The sequence below is a fragment of the Chiloscyllium punctatum genome, chromosome 30 (genome assembly GCF_047496795.1).
Source record: "Chiloscyllium punctatum isolate Juve2018m chromosome 30, sChiPun1.3, whole genome shotgun sequence".
In the NCBI taxonomy this organism is placed as follows: Eukaryota; Metazoa; Chordata; class Chondrichthyes; order Orectolobiformes; family Hemiscylliidae; genus Chiloscyllium; species Chiloscyllium punctatum.
The window spans coordinates 46,185,912-46,199,026 of NC_092768.1; the positions used below are offsets into that span (position 1 = coordinate 46,185,912).

Below are 13,115 nucleotides of genomic sequence, written 5' to 3' on the forward strand. Positions count from 1 at the left end.
CACTGCCGAGGAACGTGGGACCGTTCTAAAAGAAACGGGACGCATCTTCCCAGCCGTCAATGGTGCCTACCCTGCTGGTGATGATGGACTCCCTGGACGAGCACCCAAATTGTGCAGCACTCGGAGTGGGGGAAGGGGAGCAGCACTCTGAGTGGGGGAGGGGGAGCAGCACTCTGAGTGGGGGAGGGGGAGCAGCACTCTGAGTGGGGGAGGGGGAGCAGCACCCGGAGTGGGGGAGGGGAGACCACTTGGAGTGGGGGAGGGGATGCAGCACTTGGAGTGGGGGAGGGGAGCAGCACTCGGAGTGAGAGAGAGGAGACCACTCAGAGTGGGGGAGGGGATGCAGCACTCAAAGTGGGGAAGGGGAGACCACTCGGAGTGGGGGAGGGGGGCAGCACTCGGGGTGGGGGGGGAACAGCACTTAGAGCAGCAAGATCTAGACAGTAGCAAGGTTTGGCCTCACAAGTGGCAAGTAACATTCGTGCCTCACAAATACCATCCAAGGACTATCACAAAATATTGACAACCACTGCCCCTTGACATTCAACGGTGCTACCATCATTGAATGCCACATGATCAAGATCCTGGGAGTTACCATTGACCAGAAACTCAACTGGACTCATCACATAAACACAGCGGCTACAAGAGCAGGTCAGGGGCTGAGAAAACTGCAGCTTGTCACTAACCTCCTGACTGCTCAAAGCCTGTCCATCATTTACAAGGCACAAGTCAGGAGTGTGATGGAATACTCCCCACTTGCGTGGATGAATGCACTCCAACAATACTCAAAAAGCGTGACACCAGCCAGGACAAAGTGGCCCACATGACAGGCACCATAACCACAAACATCCACTCCTTCCACCACTGACACTCAGTGGCAGCAGTATGTACTAGTGATTTTAGAGAAGTTTTGTGTACTGTTTTCACGATGCACTGCAAAAAAGTCCCAAAAACTCCTTAGACAGCATTTTTCAAACCCATGACCATTTCCATCTAAAGGGACACAGGCAGCAGATACCTGCCAAAGCCATCATTTGCAAGTTCCCCTCCAACCCACTCACTATCCTGACTTGTAAATATATCACTGTTCCTTCAGTGTTGCTGGTGAAAATCCTCCATAAGAGCATTGTGGTCAATCTACAGCACATGGACTGCAGTGGTTCAAGAAGGCAGCTCACCACCACCTTCTCAAGGCCAACCAGGGACAGGCAATAAATGCTAGCCCAACTAGCAATGCCCACATCCTGTGGATGAATAAAAGAATATTCAAAAAATGATCCAATGCTCTCTTGAACACCTCAATTGAAGCTGCCTCCAGCTCATTTTCAGGCAGAGCATTCCATTCCCTATCTACTTGTTGAGTGAAAAAGCGTTTAATTGCGTTACATTTGCCTCTTTTGAAAATTACTTTAAATGCATGCCTTCTATTTTTGATTCTTTTCTGAGTGGGAACAGACTTTCCCTATCTACTCAGCCCATGAAGAACAGGACTGCAGGCTGGGCCACATTAATTGCTGACAAAAGGCATCACATCTGGCAATCATTACATATAGGTGAAGGGTTAAGTTACAACCACCAAGCCCCCATTTTGTAGAGTCCAGTGACCTAATGGATTAGGCACTGGCCTCTTTTCTTTTCAAATATAACCCGAATGAATCAATTCCAGCAACTGCAAGAATGAGCTGACAGGATTGGGATATGCTTTGTGTGTCAGTAATTAATACTTCAAAGTATCACTTGTATGTCTTTCCAGAAGTTTCCTTGCTTGTTCTGACTCTCACTTTCAGTGATTTCCCTGACCCAGATTCCTGGCTACTTCCTTGATCTTGCCGTATCATCCAGCCTCACTCCTCTCATCGTATCAATCACAGAGAATGCTGTTAACTTAAACCTCTGCCTTCATGTAATCACTGCCAGATTTGATGCTTTTTTGTGGGCAATTAATCACTTTCATGGATTACTTAGTACCCACATTCCCCTTTAGCATTCCAGTTCTACCTCCTCCTGTATTATTCCTTGGAAAAATATATTCCTCAATTCACTGATAACTGCACTCACAAAAGTCTAACTGTCCAGACCTTTACCATTCCATTCACACAACATTTCTGCAGTGACTGATTTATTCAACTCCACCCTCACCTCCACGTGACCCCTGAGACCCCAATAAATTATTCCCTCGCTTACCTTGGCTGTTGCCCCAGATACAACTTCGTATCCACTCCCTTAACACCAAGAGAGACAGAAAGGTTACAGTGAAAATGGTTTCAGATGTAGGGAGTGCGTGTGAAACAAGGCATTGTAATTCCTACAATGAAACTACAATATAGTTCCACATTGACTTTATATCAATAATAACAAAACCAAATGATGCAGAATGACTCGCTACATTTTGTACACTTGTAGAAAAAGCATTCTGTCTTTGACTAGCAACAATATCAGATAACAATGTCAAAATCTGTTCACATATTTGATTAAAGTTCAGTGTTAGTTTGTTTAGATGTTCACGACATAAGAGATTTGGAATTTCCCAGAACATTGCAAGATCCATAAACCAACAGAAAGGTAGTTTCTGAATTACCTTCGTTATGATTACGATGAGAACAGTGCACTGTTGCTCTTGTCCTTCTCCTCCAGAGTCACAATTTGATAAAAAGATTCTCAATACAGACAATCCTAAGCTTTCTTGATGCTAAGCATTGAATGTGAAGATCCATCATCCAAATTTTATGAATAATCATAGCATCATTCATTCATTATAAAATTAAACCCACTCAATGGGGATAGAGAATGGGTTAAACACCCACAGTTTTTAATGTGAATATACAAAATGTTATCGCTCTAACCAACACAAAGTACGTACACACACGCACATTCGCTCTCTCTCTCACACACGCACACACACACGCAGGCACGCACACACTCACTTTTCAAGCAAAGGGAAGAAACTGCAGGCATTCACTTTAATGAAAGACATTTTCTGTCCAAGGATGGCAATTCATTCAGATAAAACAGAATAACGTGTAGACTGTTCTGATGCCTGTCAATCTGACAGACACAACTTGCTGAGGAAATCAAACATCTCAATGTTGTTTCTGTCACTCTGCCAGAAGAAGAATCAGCTTTCACCCCTGAGTTCACAAAGGTACTTCAGAAACAGGAGACACAAGTTGGACTGTTTCTTCTGGAGCAGACTTTTTCCAAATAAAATTCCAAGCATCAAGTCTGCAAACACTACTTAAACAGAACAATCATAAAATCAAGACCTGAAGGAGTTTTCCCTAAAATGAGTTCAGGCAACCAAGTGCAGTTCTAGATCAATGTGGTTTCTAAGAAATATCTTGCTTGAAGACAAAGTTCTAACATCAATTTTCTTTGGTTTTGTTTTGAAAGGTTAACATAGGTGTCTCCACAATCTTTCAACTCAAGTTCACAAAAACAATTAAATGATGCACTTTCATAACATGTTAGTTACATTGAGAGGAAATTCAATAGTATGAAATATTATTGAAGGTACACAGCCAAATTAAATTTGTCTTCTTTTCTTAAGCTGCAAGGTAGCAGACTCTCAGAATGGAGCAAAATAACATATCTTCTCAGGGGTAGGTTGTGGCAACTTCTACAATGTCCACAGCACGGATAATTCAGACACACAATCTCCTGAATCACCACTTTCTGTACCTGAGGAAACCCTCTCAGACTCACAGAGATATCTGTGCACAAGCAGGAGTTACTACATATATATTTTGATGCCTTCATTTGGTGAGGTTTAGTGATCCTTAAAACAACTGGACTGATGGTGGGAGAGGTTTGAGATAGACACTGCTGAGACAGACAGTGCTTTGCAATGACAGCTCTAAGGGCAACAGAAGCAGGTGACCTGACACCAAGTCCATGTGGAGACACTGATGTCTGATAAGGGAGTAGGTGAAACAATCCTGGCACATGTCACACTGGAAGAGTTTGTCTCCTACGTGGATACGTTGATGTTCCAGAAGGTCCAATAACTGAGTAACAGCTTCAACACAGAGCTTGCACTGATAGGGCTTCTCTTGTATCATGGCCGCAACGTGTGCAAGATTTCTCACACACCTCACACCTGAATGGTTTTCACTGGTACAGATCCTCTACTACATCAGGAGATTTAAAGCCTTATCAGAAACACTGCATGTGAACAGTTTATATGTGTGTGTGTGTGTGTGTGTGTGAAAGAGGAGCAGATTCATTTAGTATTTGAAGACTCAATTGTACATGTCGACTTTATGGGTTACTCTCCTGTGTGGATCCTCTGGTGAGTCAGCAGCCTTGTGGATGTCACAAAAGCTTTATCACAAACAAAACATTTGAAGGGTTTGTCTGGTGTATGGATCTTCTGATGGACCAAGAGGCTTGATAAGCGTGTGAAGGCTTTGTCACACATCTCACACTTGAATGGTTTTTCTCCTGTGTGAATGCGTTCATGTATGAGGAAGTTCGATAGCTGCGAGAATGGCTTGCCACACACCCCGCACGTGAATGGTTTCTCTCCTGTGTGAATGCGTTGATGTTCCCGAAGGTTTGATAATGTTGAGAATGTCTTGTCACATACCTTGCATGTGAATGGCTTCTTGCCTGTGTGAGTGTGTTGGTGTGTGTGCAGATTCGATGACTGAGAAAATGATTTGTTGCACACCTCACATGTGAATGCTTTATCCCCTGTGTGAATGCGTTGGTGTACACGGAGTGTTGATAGATACGAAAAAGATTTGTGGCACACACTGCATGTGAACGGTTTCTCCCCTGTGTGGATACGTTGGTGTCTGCGGAACGTCGATGAATCTGAGAATGATTTGTTACACACCTGACATGTGAATGGTTTCTCCCCTGTATGGATACGTCGGTGAACACGGAGGTGTGATGACTCAGAGAAGGACTTATCACACACCTCGCAGATGAATGGTTTCTCCCCAGTGTGAATGCGTCGGTGATTATGGAGATTTGATGATTGCGTAAATGATTTTTTGCACACCTCACAGGTGAAAGGTTTCTCCCCAGTGTGCACACGGCGGTGTTTCACGAGCGTCGATGACCTTGTGAAGTCTTGGTTACAAACCTCACATTTAAATGGTTTCTTTTCCATCTGTCTGTTCAACAGAAGCACCTTGCATCTGGGGCCAGATGAGCCTGTAGAGCCCTCTTCCTACTTGAACAGCCTCTCCCCCATAAGAATGAGTCAGTGGTTCATGAGGCTTGGTGAATGATTGAAGCTCTCACCACACTTGGAGCCACTCACACTTCTTCCCAGCCTCACCCTGATCAAGCTGAACCATTGGAAAAGTTGGTTCTAATGAAAGACTCCACACCACTGGCTAGTTTTAGATCTGATCCTGACCCAACCTATTTCCAGATGATGGTTTCACTGCCCAACTCTCTCCGTGTTGAGCAATGCTGTGAAGGGACTGGATGCATTTCCACTGTTGTGCAGTTGTTCCTTTGGTGATGGTCAGGATCTATCTGCAGTGTGTATCCTCTCTGTATTCTCTGGTGTAGTACAGTGCAATCCTTCTGTAAAACAAGAAAAGGAATGATGATTTAATCCAATCTCCTCTCCTCCTTTGGCAAAGGGGCTGACTCCTCAGTTAGAGGCAGTTCCACACTAAGTGCCAGTGTGTGTGTGTGTGTGTGACTGTCACTTGCCCTCATCATCATGAGGGAAATAGACTAAGGACAGAGTCCTTAGCTGGTGTCCATGGGGTGCAATGAGCCATCAGCAGCAGCAGGATTGTATTCCACCACAATCTGACAGTCCTGATTCCATGGTTACTGTGAAATTATGATGTCACCCAAGGAGGGAGCTTTCTCTCAGTACTGCCCCTCCAAGGAGTCTGATGGACCTCTGTATGAAAATTGTCATCCTTGTTTTAAATCCCTCCATTGTGACACTCATAGAATCTCAGAATCCCTACAGTGTGGAAACAGACCATTTGGCCCTACAAGTCCACACTGACCCATTCCTTTCCCTTTTACTCTACATTTCCTATGACTAAAGCACTGAACCTACACATCCCTGAAAACTATGGGCAATTTAGCATGGCCATTTGACTGATGTGCACATCTTTGGACTATGGAAGGAAACTGGAGCACCTGGAGAAAACCCATGCAGACACGGGAAGAATGTGTAAAAGTCACACAGTCGCCCGAGATTGGAATTGAACCCAGGTCTCTGGCCCTGTGAGGCAGCAGTGCTAACCACTGAACCGCTTTGCCACCCTATCTCCGTAATTTCCTCCAGCCCTCCAACCCGCTGAGATCTCTGTATTTCTCCAATTCTAGCCTCATAAGCTTCTCTCATTTTGATCGCTCCAAGTCATAAATGCACCTTTTTCAGTCATACAGCCTTTCAGTCCAAATTGACTGTGACGACCTGACACCCCAATCTGACCTACTCCTATTTGCCACAATTGGCACAAATCCCTCCGAACCCTTCCTATTCACGTACCCAATCAGATGCTTTTTAAATGTTGTAATTATACAGCCTCCATCACTTCCTTGGGTAGTTCATTCCATAGTGGCACCATTCTCTGCATGAAAAAGCTACCCCTCAGATTCTTATTAAATCTTTCCCCTTTCACCTTAAACCAATGTCCTCTAGTTTCGGACTCCCCCATCCTAGGAAAAAAGATCTTGGCTATTTAGGTTATCCATGCCCCTCCTTGATTTTATAAAACTTTTAAAAGTCACCCTTCAGTCTCTAACACTCCAGGAAAAAAATGTCCCAGTCTATTAGCCTCTCCCTATAGCTCAACTTTGCAATCCCGGCTCCCTCCTTATTCTGCACCCCAATAAGTTTAACATCTTTCCACAACAGGGAGACTAAAATTGAACACATTATCCCAGAAGTGGCCTCATCAATGTCCTGTATAGCCCCAACATTTCCTTTTTGATCATTGAGGAGGTCATAGGGACAGGGTTGGAGGAAAGTCTTGGAGGAATTGAAAATTCAAATCCCAACACACAGATAGGACTGACCATTCACTGTCCACAGCATAACAACCAGCTCCCAATACAAATTCAGAACTCCTCAGTAGAAAATCAGTAAGAATCCTCAGACACTCTGCACCTCCCAGATAATGACACCTCACCTTCTCATATTCAGGAATGAGCCATCAACAAAACTCAGCCTGGAAATCAGAGGGAAATGCTTCCAATAAACACACACAATATCCAACACACAGCTCCAGTCAAACAGTTCAGCACAAAGCACTGAGTAAACAGCTCTCTCAGCTGGATCTTCTCACACAGCATAAGGGACATTTCCACCCCTGATTACCCACAGGATAGTCAGACTGCCTGAAGATTGGTGCTGATATTATGGGATACAATTTGTATAAAAGCTGCTCCTTCACTCACCATCTCCTCACTTGGTTTTCAGTCCCTATAGGAAGTGAACCAGCTCTGGAAGAGGAAGAGGAGACAATGGGCAGAGTGGGTGGGCTCTCTGATTGACGTCTCTCACAGTCAATCCAAATATTTCTGGAGCAACATGAGTTTCCTGAAACTTGGAAACTGACTGGGAAACATACAAACATTTGAAATCGTTGAAGAATTATGCCATTCGGCCGCTCAAATCAATAAAATCATGTCTACTCTGTTTGTGTTTTGAATTTCACATCTTCCCCCTGATGAAGTTGATTTCCCTGCCCATCAGGAATCTATCCACTTCAATATTAAAGAAATTTAATGACCCTGCCTCTATCCCTTCTGATGCAGCACATTTCATAGTTGCTTGACCACAATGAGAAAAAAATTCTTTGCATCTAGTCTGACATCCTGAGGATCAGCCAACCCTTTTATGTTACAAATCCCACAGCTCATACGGCCTCCCGGTCGTTCCTGTCCTCTATCACAAAGATCTGATTCGACAGCATGAGGGAGAAGTGCAACATTCTTTGTCTCCAAAGGAACTGACTAAAGCCCTCAAGATCTTTTGTGAGAGGCGCTAGCAAATGTTGTTGTTTCTGCAAAAATCACAAGTCTAAATCATGGGGGTGGGGGTGTATGTTAAGATAGATTTGCTGTTGTGGTTCTGTTCGCTAAGCTGGGAATTTGTGTTGCAGACGTTTCGTCCCCTGTCTAGGTGACATCCTCAGTGCTTGGGAGCCTCCTGTGAAGCGCTTCTGTGATGTTTCCTCCGGCGTTTATAGTGGTTTGTCTCTGCCACTTCCGGTTGTCAGTTCCAGCTGTCTGCTGCAGTGGCTGGTATATTGGGTCCAGGTCGATGTGTTTGTTGATTGAATCTGTGGATGAGTGCTGTGCCTCTAGGAATTCCCTGGCTGTTCTCTGTTTGGCTTGTCCTATAATAGTAGTGTTGTCCCAGTCGAACTTATGTTGTTTGTCATCTGCATGTGTGGCTACTAACCTGGTCATGTCGTTTCGTGGCTAGTTGGTGTTCATGAATACGGATCGTTAGCTGTCTTCCTGTTTGTCCTATGTAGTGTTTTGTGCAGTCCTTGCATGGGATTTTGTACACTACATTGGTCTTGCTCATGCTGGGTATCGGGTCCTTCGTTCTGGTGAGTTGTTGTCTGAGAGTGGCTGTTGGTTTGTGTGCATAAAAGAAATTGCATCAAGACACTGTTCAAAAGGGCCACAACACACTGCAGCACACCAGAACTGCAAAAAGAGAAAGAAGAACACCTCTACAATGTATTTGCCAAAAACGGATACCCCCCGCAATTCCATCAACAGATGCCTAAGGGAAAGACAATGGAATGAGGACATGCCACAATCCAAAGGACTAGCCACGTTACCATACATCAAGAACATTTCTGAACTGACAGCCAGACTACTACGACCACTAGGACTCATAACAGCACACAAAAAAAACAGCCACTCTCAGACAAAGGACCCGATAACCAGCATGAGCAAAACCAACGTAGTGTAGGGTGTAGGTTTGCTCACTGAGCTGTAGGTTTGATATCCAGACGTTTCATTACCTGGCTAGGTAACATCATCAGTGGCGACCTCCAAGTGAAGTGAAGCTGTTGTCTCCTGCTTTCTATTTATATCTTTCTCCTGGATGGGGTTCCTGGGGTTTGTGGTGATGTCATTTCCTGTTCGTTTTCTGCATTTTGCACAACATGGTGTACAAAATCCCATGCAAGGACTGCACAAAACACTACATAGGACAAACAGGAAAACAGCTAACAATCCATATCCATGAACACCAACTAGCCACGAAACGACACGACCAGCTATCCTTAGTAGCCACACACGCAGATGACAAGCAACGAGTTCAACTGGGACAACACTACATAGAACATAGAACATAGAACAATACAGCACAGAACAGGCCCTTCGGCCCACAATATTGTGCCGAACATTTGTCCTAGCTTAAGCATCTATCCATGTACCTATCCAATTACCGCTTAAAGGTCACCAATATTTCTGACTCTGCCACTCCCACAGGCAGTGCATTCCATGCCCCCACCACTCTCTGGGTAAAGAACCTACCCCTGACATCCCCCCTATACCTTCCACCCTTCACCTTAAATTTATGTCCCATTGTAACACTCTGCTGTACCTGGGGAAAAAAGTCTCTGACTGTCTACTCTATCTATTCCCGTGATCATATTATAAACCTCTATCAAGTCACCCCTCATCCTTCGCCGTTCCAATGAGAAAAGGCCTAGCACTCTCAACCTATCCTCGTACGACCTATTCTCCATTCCAGGCAACATCCTGGTAAATCTCCTCTGCATCTCTCCAAAGCTTCCACATCTTTCCTAAAGTGAGGCAACCAGAACTGCACACTGTACTCCAAATGTGGCCTTACCAAGGTCCTGTACAGCTGCAACATCACCTCACGACTCTTGAATTCAATCCCTTTGCTAATGAACGCTAATACACCATAGGCCTCCTTACAAGCTCTATCCACCTGAGTGGCAACTTTCAAAGAGCTATGAACATAGACCCCAAAATCCCTCTGCTCCTCCACCTTACTAGGAACCCTACCGTTAACCCTGTATTCCGCATTCTTATTTGTCCTTCCAAAATGGACAACCTCACACTTGACAGAGTTGAACTCCATAAACTACTATTATAGGACAAGCCAAACAGAGAACAGCCAGGGAATTCCTAGAGCCATGGCACTCATCTACAGATTCTATCAACAAACACACCGACCTGGACCCAATATACCGGTCACTGCAGCAGACAGCTGGAACTGACAACCGGAAGTGGCAGAGACAAACCACTATAAATGCCGAAGGAAAGATCACAGAAGCGTTTCACAGGAGGCTGTCAAGCACTGAGGATGTCACCTAGACAGGGGATGAAACGTCTGCAACACAAATTCCCAGCTCGGCGAACAGAACCACAACAACGAGAACCCGAACTACAACTTTTCTCACAAACTAGATATTCTTGCACAAACAGCTACAAGTACCTGCATCTCGTTCTGCAACAATCACAAGGCAGAATCATTAGGGTGTACACCAAGAAAAGGGAGGTGGTCGACTGGTAGAAACAGATGTATTGACACGACAGTTGCAATTTTCACGCACATAGGGAGTTAGTATGAACAAGATAACCAAATAAGACCCAGTGTTGCATCAGCAAAAGTAATAAAACCCAGCTATCCGGGGGCGAGGGGGATTTGCACGCTAACAACAGGCCACAGACAGATGTGGTAAGCCGATTAGTTTAGCAGATGCACAGAGCAATACAACTGTCACATATGAGGTAAAAGGGGAGGTACAGGGAGGGTCTTAGAAAACTGTGTAAATGTGCAATAATATTATTCAGAAGTGTGCCTAATCTGTGGTTACCCAGCCTTGCAAGAACATATGAATAAGACTGCTTCAGAATTTGAAATTATTGAACAGTGCGCTTCGTTTCTCACAACTGGGGGCTCGTATCTGGAATCCTGTCATCACCGGCGGAGTAGGCACCGTTGACGGCTGGGAAGACGCATCCCGTTCCCTTTTAGAACGGTCCTGTGTTTCTCAACGGTGGGTGCCCCTCCCGGTAGACTGACCAGAATCCTCATGGAGTCACTCTGAACCAGGAAAGAGTTAAGTGGTAATGCTCGACTGATAGGCACAGGGAGATGTCAAGTCAGGCAATTCCGTGCACACCAAGGTAAGAAAATTGACTTTTAAGTACTGCCTTGGTGGCTGGGATTGAGTTCTAATAGTTAATAAGGGACTAACAAAGGAACTCAATATGGGCTGTGCCGATGGTAAAGAAAAAGCCTCCGGAGAGAAAGGAAATCGAAATGGAGGCGGGGTCCCTAAAAGTCTGTGGAATTGGAAAAAAATAATACTTGTACAAGGGAAAAAAATAAGATAAGATAAAGATGATTAAATATTGTTGCTTTGGATGGACTAAGGAATCCATTCTTTGTCCCGCCGTCTTCTGGCCAAAGTATGGGTCGGACGAAGACTGGGTTTGTCAATATTTGAGCTCATATGTCAACAGCAAACAGCCTTTCAGTCAGGAGGAATCAGATTATGCTTCATTTTGGAAGAGGGGTTCAGGAACAAATATTCATTTAGTTAAAACAGAGAAGAAAGACTCTCCCATGGCACTGCCTCCATGGGAAGTATTAGATAATCTGCCGCCCCCATATAATGAACCTGCAAATTGGGCAAAGGGGACTCAGGAGGAGCAGGGACAGGAGAATCAGCTGCAGGGACAGGGCCAGAGCCAGAGTCAAAGTCAGGACCAGGGCTGGGGCCAGGGGAAACTAGAACGACAGGGATGATTACCCGCAAACAAAAGGAAAGGCAGAAGGAAAAGTTGGACAAAGACTTACAAGGAAGTTCCATTATGTATCCCCTCCATGAAGCCGCAATAGGGGATAAGGAAATCAGGTTTGTAAGTGCACCCCTAACAAGCGGGGAGGTACGGGCCTTTAAGAAGGAAATGAAAGTCCTCGTAGAAGACCTGATGGGATTGTCCGAACAAATCAACCAATTTCTGGGTCCCAGTTTATACACTTGGGTGGAACTAATGTCTATATTAAACATTTTATTTACTGGAGAGGAAAGAGGGCTCATTAGAGGAGCTGTGATTAAGATCTGGGACAGGGAGCATCCAGTCGGGGACGGGTAGGCTGGAGAAGGTGAAGCAAAGTTTCCCCTCAGGGACCCCGGGTGGGATAATCAAAATGAAGATCATAGAGAGGAAATGAAAGAGCTCAAAGACTTAATATTAAAGGGAATCAGAGAAGAGGCGCGAAGTCACAAAATTTTTCAAAGATGTTTGAAGTGTGCCAGGGAAGGGGTGAGACCCCCTTGGCCTTTCTCCAAAGATTAAGAGATTCTATGAGAAAGTATTCTGGAATAGACCCGGAAGGGTCAGTAGCAGAAGGGCTACTGAGGGTACATTTTGAAACCAAATCATGGCCAGACATCCAGAAAAAGATTCAAAAGATAGAGGGGTGGAGCGAAAAGCCCCTAGATGAGTTGTTGCGGGAAGCTCAGAAAGTGTTTGTGAGAAGAAAGAATGAGAAGCATAAACAGAAGGCAAAAATGATGGCAGCCACGGTTGATGAGGTAGTTAAGAAAAGAGTGGAACCGACAGTAAGCCACCGGAGTGGTGGCTGGCAGCATATTGAAAATAGAGGTAGGGGCAGAGAATGAGGAGAACCCGTAAGGGGGTCCAGTCGACACGGATTAAGGTGGAAATTCCCACAGGCGGGATGTTACTACTGTGGAAAGACAGGTCACTTTAAGCGGGAGTGTCTGGATCTGAAAAGGGAAGAGAGGCAGATACCGTTTATGAACCTTGATGAAGAATAGGGGTGTCAAGGGTTCCTGTCCCCAGGGACCCACCAGGAACCCTTGATAAATCTAAAGACGGGACCTTAGAAAGAGGATGTAGTTTTCTCAGTCGATACGGGGGCAGTGAGGTCATCTCTAAATTTCAAGCTCAGGGGAGTGGGAATTTCGAAGCGAATATTAACTGTCTTTGGGATAAAAGGGGAGGGATTTACAGTCCCAGTTTTTGAACCTATGATGATTGAAAGTGGAGAAGAGATAGTCGAAGCCGAACTGTTATATATCCCTGATATTGGAAGTAATTTTTTGGGGAGAGATTTAATTATACTCTTGGGACTGGAAATTGGAGTAAGG

General features: G+C 44.8%; 1 pseudogene; it reads right to left on the reverse strand.

Annotated features, from left to right (window-relative positions):
- LOC140455675 (uncharacterized) overlaps positions 1 to 13,115 on the reverse strand; it is a 94,257-nt pseudogene that overhangs the window by 52,379 nt on the left and 28,763 nt on the right.